The 22,385-nt window shown below is 30.6% G+C and overlaps 1 long non-coding RNA gene across 1 annotated transcript; it reads right to left on the bottom strand.

Moving 5' to 3' along the window:
* Positions 1–424: 424 nt before the first annotated feature.
* LOC143058625 (uncharacterized) lies at positions 425–15,935 on the bottom strand. Its single transcript, XR_012973156.1, has 5 exons — positions 15,729–15,935; positions 5,680–5,755; positions 4,698–4,760; positions 3,382–3,788; positions 425–2,132 (listed from the first exon to the last, which is right to left on the bottom strand). It is a non-coding gene; the product is annotated as an uncharacterized LOC143058625 (long non-coding RNA).
* Between the last annotated feature and the right edge of the window lie 6,450 nt (positions 15,936–22,385).

The raw sequence follows: 22,385 nt of genomic DNA, 5'->3' as shown, positions 1-22,385 counted from the left end.
CATGGTTAACGATACTGCATGAATAACAGTTATAGCGATTGTCAGTATGGGGAAACAACAATTAAACAGCAGTATTTGTTTAAAGATTTTGATAAAATAATAGATTTTCTTTATAAAAGAAAGTGGCGTATAATAATAATTTGCCATTCGGGTAAATATATTATCAGTTTTGTGTGGTTACATTTGAAGTATGAGTTGAAATGTAAATACTCTGTGAGATTGTGTTCTGTTCTTGTTTTGTGTACTGTTATTCCCTTATCTCTGCAATAAACTTCTAATAGTATTTCCGTCTTCATTTTATACGTATATTCCTGAAACATACAACAGACTCTATTTTAAAAGAGTAAAATCCATTTTATTCCTTTTTATAATCTTTTTCAATGTTTACCATAAATTGAATGAAGATTTCATAAAGAAACACACATTTTTTACAACATTCCATGTTTTTATTCTTATAATTGATAAAATTTACATTAATTGTTCGGGAAATTTCCCAAAATATATGAAAGTTTCAAAATTTTTGTAGTAAAGATGTATGTGACAACAAATTATTCGGGAAATGTCCCGAAATCATTCTCAACATTATTATTTATTACATATATGTTGGCAGAGCATTTTAACAAACAGATCTGAAACGCATTTCGGGAAATATCCCGACAAAAATAAACTAAGTACAACATGTATAACACAGATGTCTTCAAATATTTCGGGATTTATCCCGAAAATTCAAATGTATATGCTAGACCTCATGACTAATAATTTCTTTTCACATTTCGGGAAAAATCCCGAAAATATAAATCTAATATCAGACACACACTTGTTACATAGATTTTTTTCACCCATTTCGGGAAAAATCCCGAAATAAAATCTACAAGAAAAAATTATGCATTTTGGTTTTTTAAACATATTGGGGAAAATCCAGAAAAAAAAATCATTCAGATTTTACAACACATAATTTTGATACATTAAAAAAAGTTTTTACATAAATTTGTTTCCAACATTTGTTAAAATTTTAATTCATAAAAAATATGTTTATAACCATACTTTTTATTTCTTTAAAAAAAAAGTAATTTCTTAGAAATAATAAGATTACTCTATACTGCATCCCTTTTGTCATGCTTCAGTAATTCCATAAATATAATATCAACCAAATTTGTCCCACAAAAAGGGGGGCCTATGCATCCTCTAAATCCTATTTATAAGTGGTCGATATTAAACTGGCCTAAGCATAAACTTTAACATATAAACAGAAAACTGCAAAAGATTGTAAGTTATAAAACCATGATTCAGCGTTCAGGATTATTAAAATCCCTAAGCACATGCATTGTCCAAAAGCTTATTCAACTGCATATAAATTATCCCTCACCTACTTTTAGTGGTTCTCCTTAAACTGGACTTATCACAAATATTTCAGTGTAAACAAAGGAAATTTTCAAAGTCAATATGCCATTACTGAGAGGCTGGTGAGGAGGGCGATGCTCAATGGGATTGAGATATATATATATATATATGTGTCCATAACACATTATACTCTGCTTCCACAATCAGATTTCCATGTTCAGTAACTTATTTGTAATTGTTTAAAAAACACTGACTTAAATGAACACTTGAAAGTACAAAGTTTCAAGTTTATTTGACCATTACATCATAGTAAACTATTGTACACAAAACCTTAACCTTCTCTACTATTGTACATCTTGAAAACAAAATAATTGATAAAAACTAGTTTCAACTCATTATTTCAAATGCCAATGAAATTTTAAAATAGGAATGAAAAAAAAACTCAAACTCAAAAATATTTAATAATGTAGCCTCATTTAATTTTCCTAATTTGCACATTTTTTTTTGTCACAGAAAACATGGAAGAAACTATCATTAATTATGTTTTTTCTAAATTTCTTTGATATTCTCCACAGCAAAATATAAAAATTAAAATACTGTTCTAAAGTAAAATACATGTACTTTTAATATTACAAATACATACAATAAAATATAACTACAAATCATAGTATACATGTGAATAAATCTTCATAGCATGTGCAATGTTTGTTATATTCAAATGGAATTATTACATATTATAAATTGATCTGTTTCTTTACTGATGCCTAGCTTTCTCTTCCTTTCACTTCTGCCTATAAAGCAAAGTAAATTAACATTTAATAAAATATAACAAAAACGTTCTATTCTGCTGAACATGCTAAAAGTAAATATTAACTGTGAAATCAACAATTTTGATCATGTTGATAGGTTGAGACTATAACCATTTGACATTTATAATAAAACTTCTTTTCCCCCCTGACCATTTTGATTGCCTTGTGTGACGTTTCACACAATCAACATGATCATAATGTACATAATGTTTTTGACATTTTTATAAATAAAGATAGTATAGCCAATAAGTTTTCAAAATTATTTAGCCTAGAGTTGTGTTCTTTTCCCTTTCTCCAATTTGAATGTTCCTGGCAACCTGCATTCTTTTATGTTACTTTTTTTCTTTTTACAAACACTGATCAAGATTTAAAAGGGGAGCAATATTGAGTTTGTATGTGACTTAATAAACAGATTAAAATCCTTAAAACAATATGTTTTATCTGTATGAACATTATGGATTATTTATTCCTTTTAGAGTTTTATGAATAAATAAATGATGAATGGGTCCATGGAACACAGATTATGCCCCTGCTTGCATATGACATTTTAAAGGGTCATAAATCAAGAATGGTAAAAGTGACACACAGTACCCAAATGAGTACTTGATCTGATTTTTGTGATAATAAGCATTGCGTTTAAGTTTCAGTACATTTGGTTAAGCAAACTTAAATTTATAGTGAACTAAAACAAATAAACAGATGTGCCATGTGAACATGATACCTCCGTCTCTTTTTCAAGAATAAAGTTCAATAACTTCTTCATAAAATTGAGAATGGAATTGGGGGAAATATGTCAACAACCTGACCAAAGTGCAGACAACAACCAAAGTCCACCAATGGGTCTTCAACACAGTGAGAAAATCATGCACTATAAGTGTTTGTCTTTTCTCTTTTTTTCATATAGATTAGACTTTTGGTTTTCATGTTTAACAGCTGGTTTCACAAAAGTAATGTTTTGGGTCCTTAAATCAATAATAGCTTACTGTTTGGTGTGATCCAAGGCTCTGTGTTGAAGACTGTACTTTGACCTATAATTGTTTTTCTTTTACAAATTGTGACTTGGATGGAGAGTTGTCTCATTGGAAGTCATACCACATCTTCTTATATCTAATATTATGTACAAACATACAAGGATAAAACTTACTGCCCCCTCCGCTATGACGGGGCATAACAAAAAGCATATGTATATATAGAGAAGCAGGACTCTTATTAAGACTGAATATTACAGTACCTTATTCTGCATTCTTTCATCTTATCCCCTGATTGCTGACATGAATGGTTCTTTATTTCTTTTACTTCCAGGCAATTTTGGTATGAAAGCACCATATTTCAAGCTAAGTGTACCCATGGTTTGTCCTGGGTGTATTTTGATAAAAATGATAAATGTTGACCGCATCTTTTGGTGTCTCTTGTAAAACAATAATGCAAAGCCTCTGTGTGTTGTTTAAAATTACAAAGCAAAGGAATTAACCAGTAAAACAAATTGTATTATAATTTCACTTCTGAAATAATCCTGACCGGTGACTGTACAGTTTCAGCATATTTTCCTTTGTTCTTAATTTTTCTGATATTTAGCTGAAAGCAGGATCAATGAAAATCTTCATGTGTGTGGCCAACAGGTTCTTACGACCAGAGAACCTGAAAAAAAATTATCTGTTGAGGTCATAACTAGTATCATTTATTTATCCATTAATGAGATAGAGCTTTGTTAGAATATTGAAAGGTGGAAGCAGTATAATAACTTTAATACACTAAAATATGTAATAAATAATTTAATAAAACAAGAATGTGTCCATGGGACACAGATGTCCCTGCTTGTAAATATATCTCTGATATATATCCTTTTTCCTATTAAAAAAGTAACATATTCATGATAATATGAGAATGGAGAAAGTGACTTGATCAGTGTTTGGTGTTAACAAGCATTGTGTAAACATTTCACAATACTTAATGGTTGATACAAAGTAAAGTTAAAGTGCAGTTTGGGATTTGAACAAGTTTTCAATTACTTCAAGTTCCCGTAAATCCCTGATATTCTTTAATGTTTTTTTTTATTGCAGTACAGTAATAATCTGATGGTTCAAGAGAGCACAAAACCACAACAACATGTTTAATGTTTATCAAAATATCATTTTCCTTTGTTTTTTCTTAATATTATAAAACCAAAAGAAAAATAAATTTCCATATCTTGCCCTGTTAACGAGTTGTAATAAAATTTATTCATCAACATGATCAAATACACTGGATAAGAATCTGTTGGTAGTGCTCTGAGGTTAAATAATTGACTTATTTTCATAGGTTTATGACCACTGACCAGCTATAACAATAATGGCTATAGAAAGTTGAGGCTCCAATGGGCCTTTATTGCTCACCTGATATTCTCATTTACAATTGATGCATGAAATAATGCAACTGTTATACTTTTGCTTTAGTTTCAGAGATATAAGTAAACACTGCATTTTCCTCCTATTTTCTATTTTTAGCCATGTCTGCCATGTAGGTTGGCAGGGTCATCAAACACATTTAAAACTATATATATATACATACCCTAATGATGAGTGTGGCCAAATTTAGGTAGATTTGTCTCAGTTGTTTCAGGAGACGACTTTTCTAAAAGATGAAAAAAAATTATGAAAAATTATTCATTATTTATTTCTTTCAAAATTCTCTGAATAAATAAATGTCATGATTGGGTCCATGGGACACATATTATGCCCCCACTTGCATATAACTTTTTAAAGAAAAAAAGAAAAAAAAACATACAATAGATTGTATACCAATATGCGAATTAAAATATTAAGGTACAATGTAAGGTATGTGCCTTTTCCAAGTCAGGAGCCTGTAATGCAGTGGTTGTCAATTGTTGAAGTGTTGCATATTCTTTTTTTTTTCATTTTTTGTACATAAATTAGGCCGTTAGTTTTCTTGTTTTACATTTGTCATTTTGGGGCCTTTTATAGCTGACTATGCAGTATGGGCTTTGCTCATTGTTGAAGAGGGTACAGTGACCTTTAGTTTTTAATGTCTGTGTCATTTGGTCTCTTGTGGAAAGTTGTCTCATACCACATCTTCTTTATATATAAAGTTAAGTACAACATTTAAAAGTGTTGACAATGGTTGATGTTAATTACATTATATTAGATTTTCTTGAGGAGAATAGCTAAAATATGATTTTATTAGGGCTTGGATACCACTAACATGTTTAATCCTGCTATCTTCTGTGCCTGTCCCAAGTCAGGAACCTGGACAATCAGTGGTTGTTGTTTGTTGCTGTGTTGCATATTTGTTTTTAGTTATTTTATTTGTATATTAATATTAAGGTCATTAGTTTGGAATTATTTTACAATTGTAATTTCAGGGCCTTTTTTATATATGACTATGCAGTATGATCATTGCTGAAGGCTGTACTTTGACCTATATATATAGTTAACTGACCGACGGAGGGACAGGTGTAAAACAATATGCCTGTCAACTTTTTCTTACAATTTCATACATTTCCCATATCATTGACTATTTTATCATTACTTACATCTGTCCATTATCATACTGTCTTTTAGGTCACATTGCATTTCAAGCTGATGTTCAATACTTGCACAGTTGTACATCTAGAAAAAAAATATGCAAAATTAAGATAAAACAGTCTTGTGTTACTGTCACACTAGTTTAGATAGAGAGTCGTGTGAGTTTCTAACAGAAAATTTACAACACATCAATGAAAAATTGAAAAAAGTAAATAAAATATACAGTTGGGTGCAGACCAAGCATTACATAAAGTAAACGCAAGTTAACGCGGCGTGCACATATTTCGTTAGTTAACTTTAAATTTCGCGTTTACTAGTAAACGCCCGTTTACTTCATTTACGTTAACGCGGTCAAAATGGAAATTTCTAATGTCTACTCGAGTAAACGCGCGTTTACTCTGTGTCCGTTTAGTCAGTAGTAAACGGCCGTTTACTTCAGATTTCACAAGTTTAATTTTACGTACACGTAAAAGTAAACGGGCGTTTACTACAGATTTCTAAATTGTATTTTTACGTGCACTTGAAAGTAAACGCGCGTTTACTTTTCGCGTTAACTAATTGTGTATATTATAAAATAATCGTCGCGTGCATTTGTACATTTATTTATGTTGTTAAAATGACTTTATATTTTACGTATTTGTGTTTTAAACCTTAACATTCAAAAACACTTTTTATTACAAATATAAACATTTATTAATTGCAAAAAAAAACAATCAGTTCCAAAAACTTTCAACAGCGGCTTTTCTACTTTTTCTGTTCAAAATTTACATGTACAAATATCAACTCACAAACCGGCATATTTAAAAAAAATATGCTAAAATTGATTATTGCAAAACTATGTGTACATGTAAAGTATGTTGTTAAAGTAATTTGTCAACATTCTTTACGGCAGATTCAACTAGGTTAATATGCTTCAAGAATTAAAATAAATGACATATCGTACAAAACTTTGGTTCTATGCCGTAGCACATTATCTTTAAATCTAAAAGTTAATTTTTGTATCAATTCATATACAGATACAGTAACACGTAGGCCTATGTATAGTTTATAATAAGTAAAACTCCAAGCTTTGATTTTGAAAAAATGTACCATCAAACTGAAATATAAGTATAATTTTAAAACTAGGAATTATCATTTCAATAGTCGGAACAAATGAATGCACGACGCTCATTCAAGTTTTTTTTCGGTTTTTATTTTTTTCATTCCGTTCCTTCAAACATATTGCACCATTACATTTTCAATAAATTAATTAGTTAAAGAGGTGTTATTTCATTAAATGCAATCGTCAATATGTTGATCGAAAATGGACAGATGGATATTTTGATGTACCTTATCATGTGATATATTAGGTCAGTGTATCCAGGATACGAGGACAATCTGCGTTAACGCGCGTTTACTACAAACAGTAAACGGGCGTTTACTTTATTATACAAAATTGGAAGACACGCCTTTTTCGCGTTAACGCGAAGTAAACGCCCGTTTACTCTTTACAAAATTAGAAGACCCGCGGTTTTTGCGTTAACGCGGAGGTAAACGCGAAAGTAAACGCCCGTTTACTATTTATGTCTACTAAAATTTCGGAGTTAACGCAGAGTTAACTTTTAAGGCTCGTTTACATGTAATGCTTGGTCTGCACCCAACTGTACATTTGTCATTTTCGCTGTTGAGCTTACATAAGTGCATTAGCTGCCTTATTTTTACATGTTCACAAATCAGTATCCAGGAGAAGAGTAAATATATAGAGGCTCTGCATCCTCCCCCTGAAATGTTCATACCTGCCAAGTTTTCAAAATGCCCATGGGGGGTTTGCGTGCAAGATGGCTGCCATACTCCTAAAAAAACCTTCAAGGGGGCCTTCAAATTCAGTGTCATGCTGTTTTTTGGCTTCTTCATACTTTTATATGCCTCAATTCATTGTAAAATTAATTGTTTTGTTAAAATTGTGGACACAATTGCTCTTTAAAAATTTCGATTTGGGAGCCTCCATGGGGGAAATCCCCCGCAAATAGTGACAGTTGGCAGGTATGAATGTTGTGTTCTTAAGGAAACCAGGTGCTTTTTCCAAGTTAAGAAAGAGTTTTAAAACTATCCATGCATGTCCTCACATCTAATTTATAAAAGATGATTAAATTGATCACTGAAATATGTATCAGAGTGAGAACTTCTCAATGTTCATTTTTTTTTGGGGGGGGGGGATATTTATTACCCTAATTTAATATTTCTATTGTCTTTAATTAAGTAACTGGGACCTACAGTACTGAGGATAAAATTTTCATATCTCTTCATTTATATACACAAATTCTAATGTTTCACATCCTGGGGGATTAAAACCGAGATTAAAACCCATGAAATTGAAATTTTTCACACATAATTGACTTATAGTAGTAATTGGTAATGTAAACATGTAATAATGTTTTCCCAGTAGGCAGTTTCACCAAACTTAAGATAGACAAGACATAATAAATCTATTATACAATATACACAGCATGCACATGACATGTGCTCCAATCATAATGATGAACTGAGTCCATACTGTCCCTTTAACATGTTTAACAAATAATGCGAATTTTTTTTAATTAAGATTCTGTGATTTTCTTAAATTTTATAAACATTCTTATAGTTTGCTTGAAATAAATATAAGTTATATATACTTAATCATCTGTAGAATTTTTTTATTAATGAACAAAAAATTAGCTTAACTGATTAATCAATATTTAGGTCACAAGGCTTTTTACCCTGATGATCGAAGCTTGTCTAGAAATTGCTTCAGATTACTTTTAAGCAAACAGAACAGTTTTGAACATTCAAAAGGTCCCAAGTACATGTAAATATTAATGACACACATGTTTGATGACCAACAATGTATGAAGAAATTTTCAAAGAACATAAAAATAAAAAACACAAAAAAAATCACATTATAAATCGAACACTGTTTCTGTTAGCGCTTTCACTGCATCCCTTACAGTTCATCAGACAGAATTGTTATTGTTACTAGTAACAACTTGTGATGTTACCTAATAGTAGCGTCATGTGGTAGTTTGTATAAATTACGGAATCTTATTCACAGACCGAATTTCACTTCCTATTAAAAGTCGGCTTATATACAGTTAAATAAAATAGCGTTCCTTGGCTTCAAGTGGAATTTTATCTTAGGTCCACATCTGAAACTAGGTGTTGCTCACCTTGGTCTATGTGCATATCATAAACGAAGGACACAGCAGAGTGATGGATTCATGACAAAATTGTGTTTTGATGCTGGTGATGTGTTTGTAGATTTTACTTTACTGAACATTCTTAGTGCTTACAATTATCTCTATCTAATGAACCTATGAATCTATCCCAGTAGTTAAACTATTTTGTAAAATTTTACAAGATTTACAAAATTTATGAAAATTTAAAAATTGACTATAAAAGGCAATAACTCCTTAAGGGGGTCGATTGACCATTTTCATCATGTTGACTTATTTGTAGGTCTAACTTAGCTCTACAATATTGCTGTTTACAGTTTATCTCTATTTATAATAATATTCAAGATAATAACCAAAAGCTGCAACATTTCCTTAAAATTACCAATTCAGGGGCAGCAACCCAACAACATTTTGTATGTTTGTTACGGAAATTTCAGGACAGATAGACCTAGACCTAACAAAACAAATTTAACTGCGTCAGATTTGCTTAAAATGCTTTGGTTTCTGAGATTTTAGCTAAAAAAACTGCATTTTACCCTAGTTACAATTTTTTGCCATGTTGGCCATCTCGGTTCGCCGGATGGCATCATTTAACACATTTTTTAAACTAGATACCCTAATGATAATTGAGGACAAGTTTGGTTAAATTTGTCTTAGTAGTTTCAGAGAAGATTTTTGTAAAAAAAGAATTGACAAAAATTGACTATAAAGGGCAATAACTCATTAAGGGGTCAACTGACCATTTTGGTCATGTTGACTTTTTTGTAGATCCTACTTTGCTGAACATTATTGCTGTTTACAGTTTATCTATTTCCATAATAATATTGAAGATAATAACCACAAACGGCAAAATTTCGCTAAAATTTCCAATTCAGGGGCAGCACGACAATGGACGACGGACGCAAAGTGATAAGAAAAGCTCACCTGACCTGAAAGGAATATAGTTTAAATTTTCCCTTTCCACATTGGTCAAAGTGTTCAGAACATGGAGAGTTTCTAATTGAAGGGACCTTTGTCCAGACAGCTGTTTGTTAACTTTTCCTCTATCAAATGGTTTGACCTGTATGTAGTTTTGATTACAAGTGGGACAGGTTGCACATTAAATAATATTTTTTGGTGTAATTGCTGTGCCTGATTTCAGAGTTTTACTTCTAGCATTTAGCATGTTCCACATCTGGGATCCCCCCATTTTTGTATTTCTGCCACCTTCGTTCTGTGTACTGAATTTTGCTCGTGTCAGAAGTTTCTTTAGATTTGGTGCTTGTTGACGGCTCCCAATAAGTCATGATTCATTGACTAGATCTTGCATTTGCTTGATGCAGAATAGGTAAAAAAAACTTAGCAAAATTAAAGATCAGTGACTTTTTTATTATCTCCCTTTAAAGGACACTTAGCTTTCACTGTGAAAAAGTCCTCTTATTGAATGTCAACCTTGTAGGACAGAATTTAATAGTACTTTATCATAAAAGAATGTCCAATTGAAGGACACTTTTTCACAGCATCTGACAAATCAAAATATTTACATTTTCTGTAAAAAAGTGTCAAGGTGGTTGATAGTAAACAAATTAGGTATTGTTACTTAAAGACCAAACAACCTATTCATTTCTACCAGTGATTTTTCCTTAAAATTTTGTGTGAAGGTATTTCATGATTTGAGGAACAAAATGTGATGAAACAAATTGGGGGTCACCGACTTATTTTTGTCACTATATAGCAACCTCAGTTTCGCGTTTCCTGAATATTAACATAATATTTGCTTGTTATTTAAACTCTCCAAAAAATCCTTTATATCAAACCTACAAGCATAGTTCTTGTTTCACGTTAAACAGTAGATTTGTATCTATCAAAACAGGTTCAAAAATTTAAAACTCATATTGTTTTGATCTTTAAAATTATGATTTATTTCATCCCCGCCAAAAATAAAAATGAAAAATGAAAAACGTTTCCAGTATTAAAAAATTCTGCCAGTGATTTATCCATACAAAATTTCAAGAAGGAAAGTGCCATGTGTATGTAATCTTCAAAATAAAGCAAAAAAAAAGTGTGTGTCACCGACCTTTCAAAAAAGTTATGAGTAATTTTCATGTTTTTTTTTTCTCGTTTGTTTTGAAGAAAAGAGTTGTCTTTCTTTAGAACATTGCATCTGACGTCATAGTACAAACTTTTCTTGCTGGCCTACTATTTGAAAAATATCGCAAATTGGACTTTTGAAACTCACATTTAAATTTCCAAGAATAGCAAAAATATACACCTACTTTATCATCCGGTAATACAAGAGATTAAATGCATGTATCAGTCTCAGATCTTATGATGCTGTTGCCACATAATATTTACCTTCAGAAACACCATCCGTTGGAATGAAAAATTGTTTGAAATAACCTTTCACGCCGCTTTTGTTATGAAAATCTGTTTTTGTCCTCTGTCCCTCATTAGAATAATTATTGAAAATACAAAAAATGAAAGATGGCACTGGCTAACTTACAGAGTATTTGACTATATCAGACTCAATGTGTGTTTTTTTTTTTTTCGTGTCAATTTTAGAAGTCTGCCATAATGAACTTATTCGCTACTGTTGACAGACGGACACACAAAATCATGAATGAATGTCTTTATACCATTTTTTTTCCTGACTCAGACAAACTTAATTATTGCATCAAGTTTGTGATTCATTATTTCTTAATATTTAACAGTCAGGGGACTTACTTAAATGAGTGATTTTCTAAATCACTGATTAAAGTAACATTATTTCCATAAAGATTGGAAGTAAGAGTTGTCTTTCTTTAATAATCACCTATTTAAGTAGTACAAATTAATCACTAAAAGAAGTGATTTAATTTTATTATAGCTTTAAATATAGAATACTAATGATCCAGGGACTAATTATGTTTCTAAAATTATCAGAACCAACATCTGTTTTGTCCAGGATGACCAGGTCATTTCAGGTGATAACCTTGTACTGAATCTAGGATAATGACATTAAGATCACTTGTTTAAGTATCATATCTCAATTTCCTTCCCAAAAATCACTTATTTAAGTATCATACCTCAATTTGCTTCCCAAAAATCACTTATTTAAGTATCATTATTTTAATAACCCCCACTAATTTCAACTGTCCCCTAACAGTGAAATTTTTATCAGGAACAGTAGAATTTTATTACATAATCTGAAAGATGAAACCTTGAACTTCACAGGAAAAATACTCCCACTGCTGGGAAAAATCTGTTTAGAAAGTATCAGTTCATTATGTAAAGCCATTATTATAGCATTTTTTAAATTAAAATAGAATTTGCAGATAAATGATAGCATCAAAGGCATAAACCTTGCTACATAAAAGAAGCAAAAAGTTCATTTTTTCCAAGATTATTATTATGAAAAGATATTATTTAAACCTATGTCATGACAGTTCAAAATTTTGGTAAAACTTCAAAATCACAATTTGTGACAAAACTTCAAATTTGCTACTCAAATAAGTGATTTAAAAATCACTTATTTCAGTATTTTAAGTCCCCTGACTGTTTAAGATATAAGGAAATTAAAATTATAGTATAATATATGAATTAAAGTTTTTTATTCTAAAATGTTATAAATCTATCATAAAATACAATCCCTGTTATTACTATCTCAAGTGTTTTGAATAAACGAGACAGTAACTATAAAATACAAAAAAGTTTTTAATTCAAAAATTATTTTAGAAATAATTTTCCGTTGAAAACTACAAAGTAAGATTTCTCCAACAGGATAAAATATTATAAATCTAAATTGCTCATTTTGGAAATTTAAACAAAGGTTGTTGCCGGTATTAAAAATCAAAATTTGTTTTCAATCTTTCCGGTCATAGTTAAGCTAAATGAAAGGGAGAGATTTAATGTTGGATATTATTCTTGGAGCAATTCTTTTTGTCTTAAGTTAAATTTATAACTATATTTAGTTTTTACCACCGACAATTTTGATTTTATTTCACATTCGCTGAGTATTAATTTTATTATTATGTTTTGCCATACAGCTACTTTCCTACTGCATGTAGGGTAAAACTTTTGTTGGCCTCCTTGCTTTGTTTGTTTAAATGTTTATTCAAGCTTTGTAATTAAGATTGACATCTTCATATATAGGTATGTAAACCTGTATATATGATATTTAAATTCAATTGGATATTATCAAAAAATAATTAAACAAAATATACAAACAAAGAAAGCAAGCTAACCAAAGTGTTGATATACATAAATTAGGTAATTATCTTCAGTGAGATCAGGGGAAATGTTTGTGATTTTGTGAAATAAGCAGTATAAATAAATTGTAACTTCATTGCAAGATCGGACATTATTTTACGAGAATCATCAAGACATTAGTTCCATGCATACGTTGCCAGTATGTCAAAACATCTAGGAATAGTTGTTTATCTAAATACTCAATTTTTGAAAATTGTGACATTAAATTAGAAGGATCATATCATAAGGAACATTGTGTATTAAGTTTTAAGTTGATAGGACTTCAATTTCATAAAAAACTGCCTTGACCAAAAACTTCAACCTAAAGCGGGACAGACGGAGGAACGGACGCACAGATCAGAAAACATAATGTTCATAAATGGTGCTGAAAAAGAACTTTCACCTATCTAATTAACATGTACACAATTGGAGAAAATGAAAGACAAAATCTACGCAAGTGAAAGATAAAATAAGAAATGCCGATTGGCACAAATACAAGACAAATACGCATGTGAAATAATAAAAAAAATGAAATGCAGAAAGTCGAGATCAAAATTTATATTTGATTATTTTTATTAGAATGAAGGTCAAATATAGTGTAGTATCTTTTGTGTCCATTTGTGTTAAATTTTACATAAGACTAGAACACACCCGTGAAATTGCTGGTCCCTGACTAAAATAAAGTATATAACTATGTGTATAGCCTTATTTTAGCCTGGATATTTAGTTATCTGATAAAGTCATGCTGATTATAAGATGCACAGTTTTCTCTACTTTCAAAATCTTTCTGTTAGAAACCGTTGACCTGGAACTTATCAATTATTGGTAATATTAACTATTTGAAAAACAAAAGAGCCTGGAATGGAGTAATTTTTTATCAACAGCATTGTCCAATATTAATTATAAATAAAGTCGAATTCTTGGTTTTGCTGTTTTGCGTCATGCCGGCTAACAAATTGTAAACTGAACCTATACGCCTTATTTTAAGTCTAGATTTTTAGTATTCATATTATCATCTTTTAAAGTCATACTGATTAAAATACTACAATAGGAAACAATGTGATAGAATTTAGTATTGTCAACCTTGTGATTATGACCCTTGTATATATAGCAAATCCTAAATACACCGTTTGGTGGTGTGCCTGGCAGATGCAGAACGTACAGATAAGGTATAAGTAAAAGGTGAATATATACTATTGGTATTGGTATTGGAACTTGTTAATTATTTACAATATTAATTATATAGGAAAACAAAAGGGTCTGGAGTGGTGTAACTTTTAATCAACACCATTGTCCTATATTAGCTATATATATAAAGTTGAATTCTTTGATTTGTCGTTTTTATCCCATGCCGGCTGACAAATTGGACCTCATTATTTTAGTATTATAGATATCAGCATAACAAAAAATGAAACATCTGAGTGGATTGAGTCTCCAAAAACACATTTTATGAGAATTATTTTACTTTAAATTGATTTTTTTTTTTTGTTTTTTTTTTTGGGGGGGGGGGCTGGAGGGGGTGCCTTTTCTCCTTATTTCTTATATTCTGCTATGATAGAACTTTTTCCTAGGAAATACTTAAATATATAATATATGTTTATAAGTTAATGAAATTATTTTAAATGCTGTAACGACAAATTATTCTTGAAAAGAGAAGCCTTTTATGTCCCTCTCTGGAATGCTGCGTAAATTTAATTTTCTATCATAAATGAGTGAAAGTTACCCCATTATTTTTACTTATTGACCTGAAAAGTTAAAATTTTAAGGAAATTAGAGTTATAAATTGACCAAAAGAGACCTTATAAAGGAGACAATGAGGTCCATAAGTGGTATTTATCTTCCTAAAATCATCTTAAGTATCATATTCAACTGTTTGTAGGCAGATAAGATAAATATTTGATCATTTATTGGTCCACACTATATATTTTATCTTGATGCGGCTTGGTTTGGATTTGTCGAAGAAATTTTGCTTGAATCGCTGTAGATGTCGTCTTTCATTATGCTAGATTTTTCTCAAACTATTGAACTCTGGTTATGACAAAACTTAACAGAAATGCTTGAAATAACCAGTATTACAAAGGAAAAAAGTCACATTCAGTTTATTAAACAATAATCAGATAATTGTCTTCTTTAAATTTAGTCCTATAACAATTCTTCCTTTTTTTACATCTTCATTCCAAGCAGGGATAGGGGAAACCAACAATCATTTTTGCATGGCCTGATCTGAACGAATAGAAAATAGGGATTGTATGCAAGTAAGGCTTAGATTTATGTAAAACAAAATAGAGACTTTTACTTAGTTTGATCTATTACAGATTTTCATTGTGATTAAGTCACTAATACAAGTATGATATGTTCATGCCAGCATAATCATTTGTTGTTTACAAAGAGTCCTACACAACTTTAATTTGAATACAATCAAAAGTCAAGAACACCCTGGACCCAAAGCCAAAGGTGCACTTGAATGGGTCTACATATTTCATGTATTTGGTAGATTGATTTATAAATGAATAACTTTATTTCTGAATTTTAAATTGTTTTTTTTTTAAACTGTGTAAGATGAATAATTGCTCTATCTAATAAGCATTGACCAGTTGACATTATTGTGGTCAAACAAATGACAAAAAAATATTCTGAATGATGAATCCAGATTTTCCCCATACCTGTCACTGTCAGGTAACCTGAGGATTCCCAAAACCGAAGTGGTTCGTCTGAAAAAGGTGGAATTTACAGAATAGGTGACGGGTAACAGGTCTGTGGATAGAACAAACATCCTCACCTTCAAACTGGTAAAGTTCAACTTCTACAACAGAACAGACAGAAGAACGTCTGTTATCCAATGTAGCTATGCAATCTGGGAACCAGTTCAGGTAAGACCTTGAACTTGAAGATGCAGAGCTTTGCTTGTCGGTACGACAGTAGCCTGTTGTTGAAGTGATTTCAATATATATGGTCCTATATGGTAAACATTTAGTTAAAACAAGTGTGAGAGCATTATTTACGTTTAAAGAAGAACGGGGTGTTTCGTTTTGTCCTTCTTTTTTTCTTTTTTTTTTGGGGGGGGGGGGGGGGGAATGGGATGGGATGGGATAAGATAAGATAGTCCAAATAATTATGACGTCTTGAAAGGCTATTATAATTTTTTTCTTTGACACCTTACCGAAAGGCTATCATCATTTTTTTTAGCCTTTCAAGACGTCATAATTATTTGAACTAGGATAAGGGTAGGTCACTAAGTGTGCAGTGGGTGGTAAGGGGGGTGCTTGCACGTAAAAAACGTGAAATAAGACATTATTTCATGAACATTGCACAAAAATAAATACTTTGTTGTGAACCTTTTTCTGACTGAGTCACAGTCTTCTCATTGGCGGATCCTATTCCAGGGGTTTGAACCCCCATTTTTTTTGCCGATCAATGCATTTGAATGGGGACATATAGTTGGAACATCCTCCCACCTATGTCCTGGGTTGGGAACCCCCCCCCCCCTTCAAAATGGCTGGATCCGCCCCTGCTTCTTGTACATGTATATATATTAACTTTATGTTTTACATTGTGTACTTGATATTCCCGATTTAGTATACACATTTATGATATAATTGGTTTACAGCTTTTAAAAAAGTATTTCTTGACGATCCCTGCCAATTTAAGTGTTTGAAAATATTTGGTTGGTTATATAGGGAATCACTGAAGTGTGACGGAATCGCCCCTCCCCCCCCCCCTTTAGGCAGACAGTGGGCCCCCTCTTATGAAAATTTCTAGATTCGCCACCGCTGAACGTCAAATTAAAAAGTTAAAACATGTTGAAAGTAAAATAAAAACACAGGTTGCAAGGTGAGAGGTATAGATAACCGACCTACCATTTGGTTTTTAAGGGGGGGGAAGGGGTGGTAGGATGAAAAATTTTGTCCTGCATTCTATTAGTTGTTATGTATTTTTCACTCTGCCTTTTTTGTATTAAAATTGAGAATGGAAATGGGGAATGTGTAAAAAAGACAGCAACCCTACCAGAAGAGTGTACTAGTGAACTGTCTAGTTCATTAGTTTATCCTGCCCTTTTTTACATACATATAAATAGATCTAAATAGTCATCCTGCCTTTTTTTTGGCAAAGTGTCTCATCCCCTATTTTAATTTAATCATTTTTGTTAATTCTCCAAACTCCTGTCCTGGCCTTTTTCAAATTTCATCCTGATTTTTTCATATTATAGTCTACATGTAGTTGCATAATGTAATTATTACTAAAACCTCAGTCTATATCAAAAACTTCATATTGTATGAGGATCTGGAGGGGGGTCTGTTATTCTGTAAACATTTAATTTTCACCCCTTTTTTCTCTAATCTTCAAAAAATTAACCCCTTTTTTCTCTAATCTTTTTTTTTTGCCCTTTATTCTCTAATCTTCATTTTTTTAAGGGCATTATTTTTTAATCATTTAACCCCATCCAAACCCTCTTGTATTCCAGACCATATGAGTATTTAAACCGTACACCTATATTCGTGTGGTGGGACCATATGTGTACGGTCAGACCAATATATATGAATATACTAATACAGTCTAGTTAGGACTAACTGGCCCCTATATATGTATTTCGACCCTAGGGATTAATTTTTGACAAACATGTAACAAAATCTGTTATTGAATATACAAACATAAAAATTAATATTATGAAAATTAGATGAATGGAGTGAAATATATCATCATATCACCAACCCTAATAATCTGGAAACAACTATTATTAGAGTAACAAAGCTGACCTTATTTATTCTTTGCACTAGTTTTTGACACATTTTTATTATATTTTCTCTATGTGTTTTCAAGGGATTTTTTTTATAGTTTTTGTCATGTATCGATCTGTGGAGATTTTGTAGAAAAGTTCCTAAATATTCTAAAATATTTTCTTCCAACATTATGTTTATTCTGATAACTTCAATTTCAGCCAGCATAATTCAATCTGATGTATTAACTGACATGCTAAATATACAGGAGCTTAACAGAATAAAGCTGTGATTAATATAATGATACTGTTCCACAACATTTTAGGGTCAGAGAAATTTAATGCTTGATTGGGAGCAATTATTTGTGGTCACTTAAACTGAAGAAATTTATTGCTTTTAATTGATTGACCATGTGCAGCTGGTATAAGCACATAATCAGCTGATTTACTAAAACAACATTGATTACCTTGAATATTATTATGGATAGAGATAAATTATAAACAGCAATAAGGTTCAGCAAAGTAAGATCTACAAGTAGGGCAACATGACCAAAATGGTCAATTGACCCCTGAAGGAGTTATATTTTATTTAAAGAATTTTTCGTAAATTTTTGTAATCTGAACTACTGGTCCAAATACATGTACATGGAATATATATGAAAGAGATTCAAAGGAGTAGGGGCAATAAAGGTCATTTTTTTTCGTCCAATTTTGCTTATTATCTTGAAAACTATAATAATAGATAGAGAGAAACTTTGAAATGCAAAAATGATCAGAAAAATAATCTTTTGTGTGTGAACTTGAAGCAAGAGCTAAATAAGATCATAAAGATAGAGAGAAACTAAACAGACTTCATTGATCAGCAATATAGTTACGTACGATACAATTTTTTTATAGTAAAGAACACGATATATTAAAAAAACATACACAATATAATTTAAATCATGCACATGTATATATATATATATATAAATCAAGCACATGTATATATATATATAAACTTTTCTAAACATCAACCCAACAATGTTAGATCTGTTAATTTGCTTTCGCAAATTGTGTTTTTTTAGCTCTCAGAGAAATTCAAACTCATGCTACTGAGATATTGTAACACCAAATCGCCTGCACTTTATCGGACGGGCTACATCACTTGATCACCTGGACTTCATAAAAATAAAGCTTTCGGTGGCCGGGTCTCCCTGTTACCTTTCCTCCTGAGTTTTTATTTAACGTTGTAATACAGTACATGATATATAAGGCATGAACATGGAATGTATATATATATATACGACGTATTAGTCAAATGCGTTTTGTTAAAATATACTTTTTCACTTTTTTGGTCTTTTGGAAAACGTTGTTTGTGCTGTATTTACACCCTTCTTCAACGAAATTTGTTTTACATGCACACGTATAAATTGCTGTTTTAATCCAACGCAATCATAGGTTTGAAAGTAGTTTTTAATTTAGATTTGTATATGTACATATATATATGTCAAAATATTCACTTCAAACTATCCTGTCTAAGCCAGTTATTTGAAGACATTAAATACATTTGTATATAGTCATAATATGCATTAATTAGGGAATGATGTGTTACTGTTAAACTTCAAACCCACTGTTGTTGAACTTTTAAAGAAATATTTGATAGAGAATTGTTGACATTATCTTTTTATATTATATTACTGTATCTAAAGTTCAAAGTGTAATTTTTAAAATAACTTGCCATTTTCTTCTTTGAACTGTTTTCTTTCACTGCATGGTTCTTCACAAAATCACCACAAAAACAATATTGTAATAAATTGAAGATAGTTATAAGATGTGTATTCTTGATGAATTTCAAACTACATTTTATTTTGCTCTACACATTTTATGATGTCCAAGTAATGAGGTCATGACATCAATATGAATCCATATAGTAACCAATGAAATAAAAGAGAAATTCATTTTATGTCTTCCTATAGATCTTTGGATAAAAACAGGCCACATTTACTTGTACATGTTGTGTGTATTGTACTTAAATATAAAAACACCAGTAAATGTTATACATATATATCATGTAATATACTCTCACCGCATTCAATGTCATTGATTCAATGGGCTTAATTAAGTATAATGGGAATAGGTCTTATAATTAGTGTAAATAAAAGTGAAATAATTAGAAGGATGTTAGTATTGTATTTCACAATGTACCATGATGACATACAGGAATAGAATTTTGAAAATTTTATTGTAAGTAATAATTTCATACTTAATGCGAATTATAATTATGATAATTGTATATTTTTTTTGTTTTGTGTATGGTCTCCTTAAAGTTTTATTTTGAAGAGGATTAAGGGGGATGGGGCAAATGGACCCGGGCATTCCCTTTTTGATAAAATTTTGTTTGATTAATCTATTTAGGGATCAAATCACTGAAGCATGATTTGTACGGGTCCCTTTTAAAAAATTCTGGATTTGCCACAGGCATACAGAAGTTAAGGATGTTTTATAATTTTAAGAAATTCTAATATATATCAATTAAAAAATATATATATATATACATTGTATGCATTAGTGATAAATTTAATAATCGTGTCACCTAAGGATATTTGCCTGTAGATGTTTTATGTCCCACCTTTGGGCATTATGCTTTCTAATGAGTCATGAGTGTGAGTCTGTTCCTCCATCTGTCTGTCCGGCTTCAAGTTTTTGATGAAGTTGAAGTCCAATCAACTTGAAACTTAGTACATGTTCCCTATGATATGATCTTTCTTATTTTATTATCCAATTAGAGTTTTGCCCCCAATTTCATGGTCCTCTAAACATATAAAAATGATAGTGCTAGTGGGTCATCTACCACTAAGGACACATTATTGTTATTGATTTAAATGCAAAGTATTTAAGAATAAGTTTCTGAATTTCACCAGTTGATAATTCCCTACAATTTAAAATTCAAGAATTTTGTACAAGTATGTACCACTTGAAAGTATATTTGACATGGATGAGAGTTTAGATGGGGTTTACAAATTAGAGAATAACAGGCAAAATGTACAGAATAAAGGTAAAAAAAAATAATAGGGAAAAGAAAGAAAACTAAAACTAAATAAATATTAGAAAATTTAACAGGGTGCTGAAATGAAATATAAAAATAGAGATTAAAGAAAAACAATTTAATATACATGTCTTAAAGAATAAAGATACATGTATACAGAACCCCTATCTAGACCTTAATAAATCAAGCCATATAAACACATAAATGACAAATACTCTGATAATTGTGATTAGGTCAGACAGGAGTTTGTCTGCAAAAGACTCATAAGTAACTCGATCTCCAATAAAAAAAAATGAAAGGCCAAATAATTTACAAAATTAAAAACTTTGATAATCAAGAGAAAAACTGAGAAAGAAATATATCTATGATTCATACATAAAATACAAAACTTAGAACCTGAAATTGAAAAATTAACAGTCAGGGGCGTTACTTAAACAAGTAGTTTTTTCACGTTACTTATATATATATATATACTTATATACAACTCGTCTAAACATCAACCCAACATATACTTATGTATATATATAAGTAATTTTTGTTTTTGAAAATAATAAGATTACTTAATCATGTTAATAGAGTTATTTTAAATTTGAATAGAAGCATAGATTAAATGTAGTTTGAATGAGTTTTTATATAATTTTATATGATAAAATAAAGAATTTATTAGATTGGAGAGGAGTATGGAGATAAAGGTTTATAATGACAAAAACATTACTTGAATTAAAAGTTATTTTATACATTTTAATTTTTTTTTAGTAATAACACTTATTTAAGAAACACATGTAGTTGATTTGGGTTAGTAGTTATAAATAACTTGAAATCTTAATTAATTCACAAGTATGTTAACTTTCTATTTATACCAGTCTACCTTCAAGATTTTGGAGGAAAATGATAATTTAATAGTCCCTGAAGCATGTGAAGAGACCAATGTAAATTTACCCAGAAGTATCCATATGAAAGATAAGTGATAATTAAGTGCATCAGCAAGTTAATTAGTGTTTCAGAAGAAATTTATATTTCATAGGGAAAATAACCAGATGACTGTGAAAATTTGTTAAAGCTAGTAAAATCTGCATTTTTGGACACCTATAAAAATAATATTTAGAAAAGTTACCTAATATATAAGTAGTATTGAAAATAGGCTGGTTTTCAACATATCTTATATAGGCAGTTTTAAATGTTACTTAATGTTTAAATAATGCCCCTGACTTATAATTGTTTGTTTGTTTGTCAAAAGTTTTATTTTCTATTTAGCTCACCTGACCTTAAAGAGGCCATGTGAGTTTTTGCCATCTCTTGGCATTAATTGTTGAATCATCCATTAATGTCTGGTGTACACTTTTTCATAGATCTTCTCTTCTGAAACTACTGTAATTAATTAATTTTAACCAAACTTTGGCTAAATGATCCTTAGGGTATCTAGTATATATTTTGTAATTTTTAGCTCAGTGAGGCCCAAAGGGCACGATGTGAGCTTACGCCATCACTTGGCGTCCTATGTCGTCTGTCGTCGTAAACTATTTAAAAAATCTTCTCTGAAACTACTGGGCCAAATACATGTACCTTCAAACTTTAACT

Source organism: Mytilus galloprovincialis, chromosome 14, assembly GCF_965363235.1.
Source record: "Mytilus galloprovincialis chromosome 14, xbMytGall1.hap1.1, whole genome shotgun sequence".
NCBI classification, from domain to species: Eukaryota; Metazoa; Mollusca; class Bivalvia; order Mytilida; family Mytilidae; genus Mytilus; species Mytilus galloprovincialis.
This window is presented reverse-complemented; position numbering and strand designations above follow the sequence as displayed.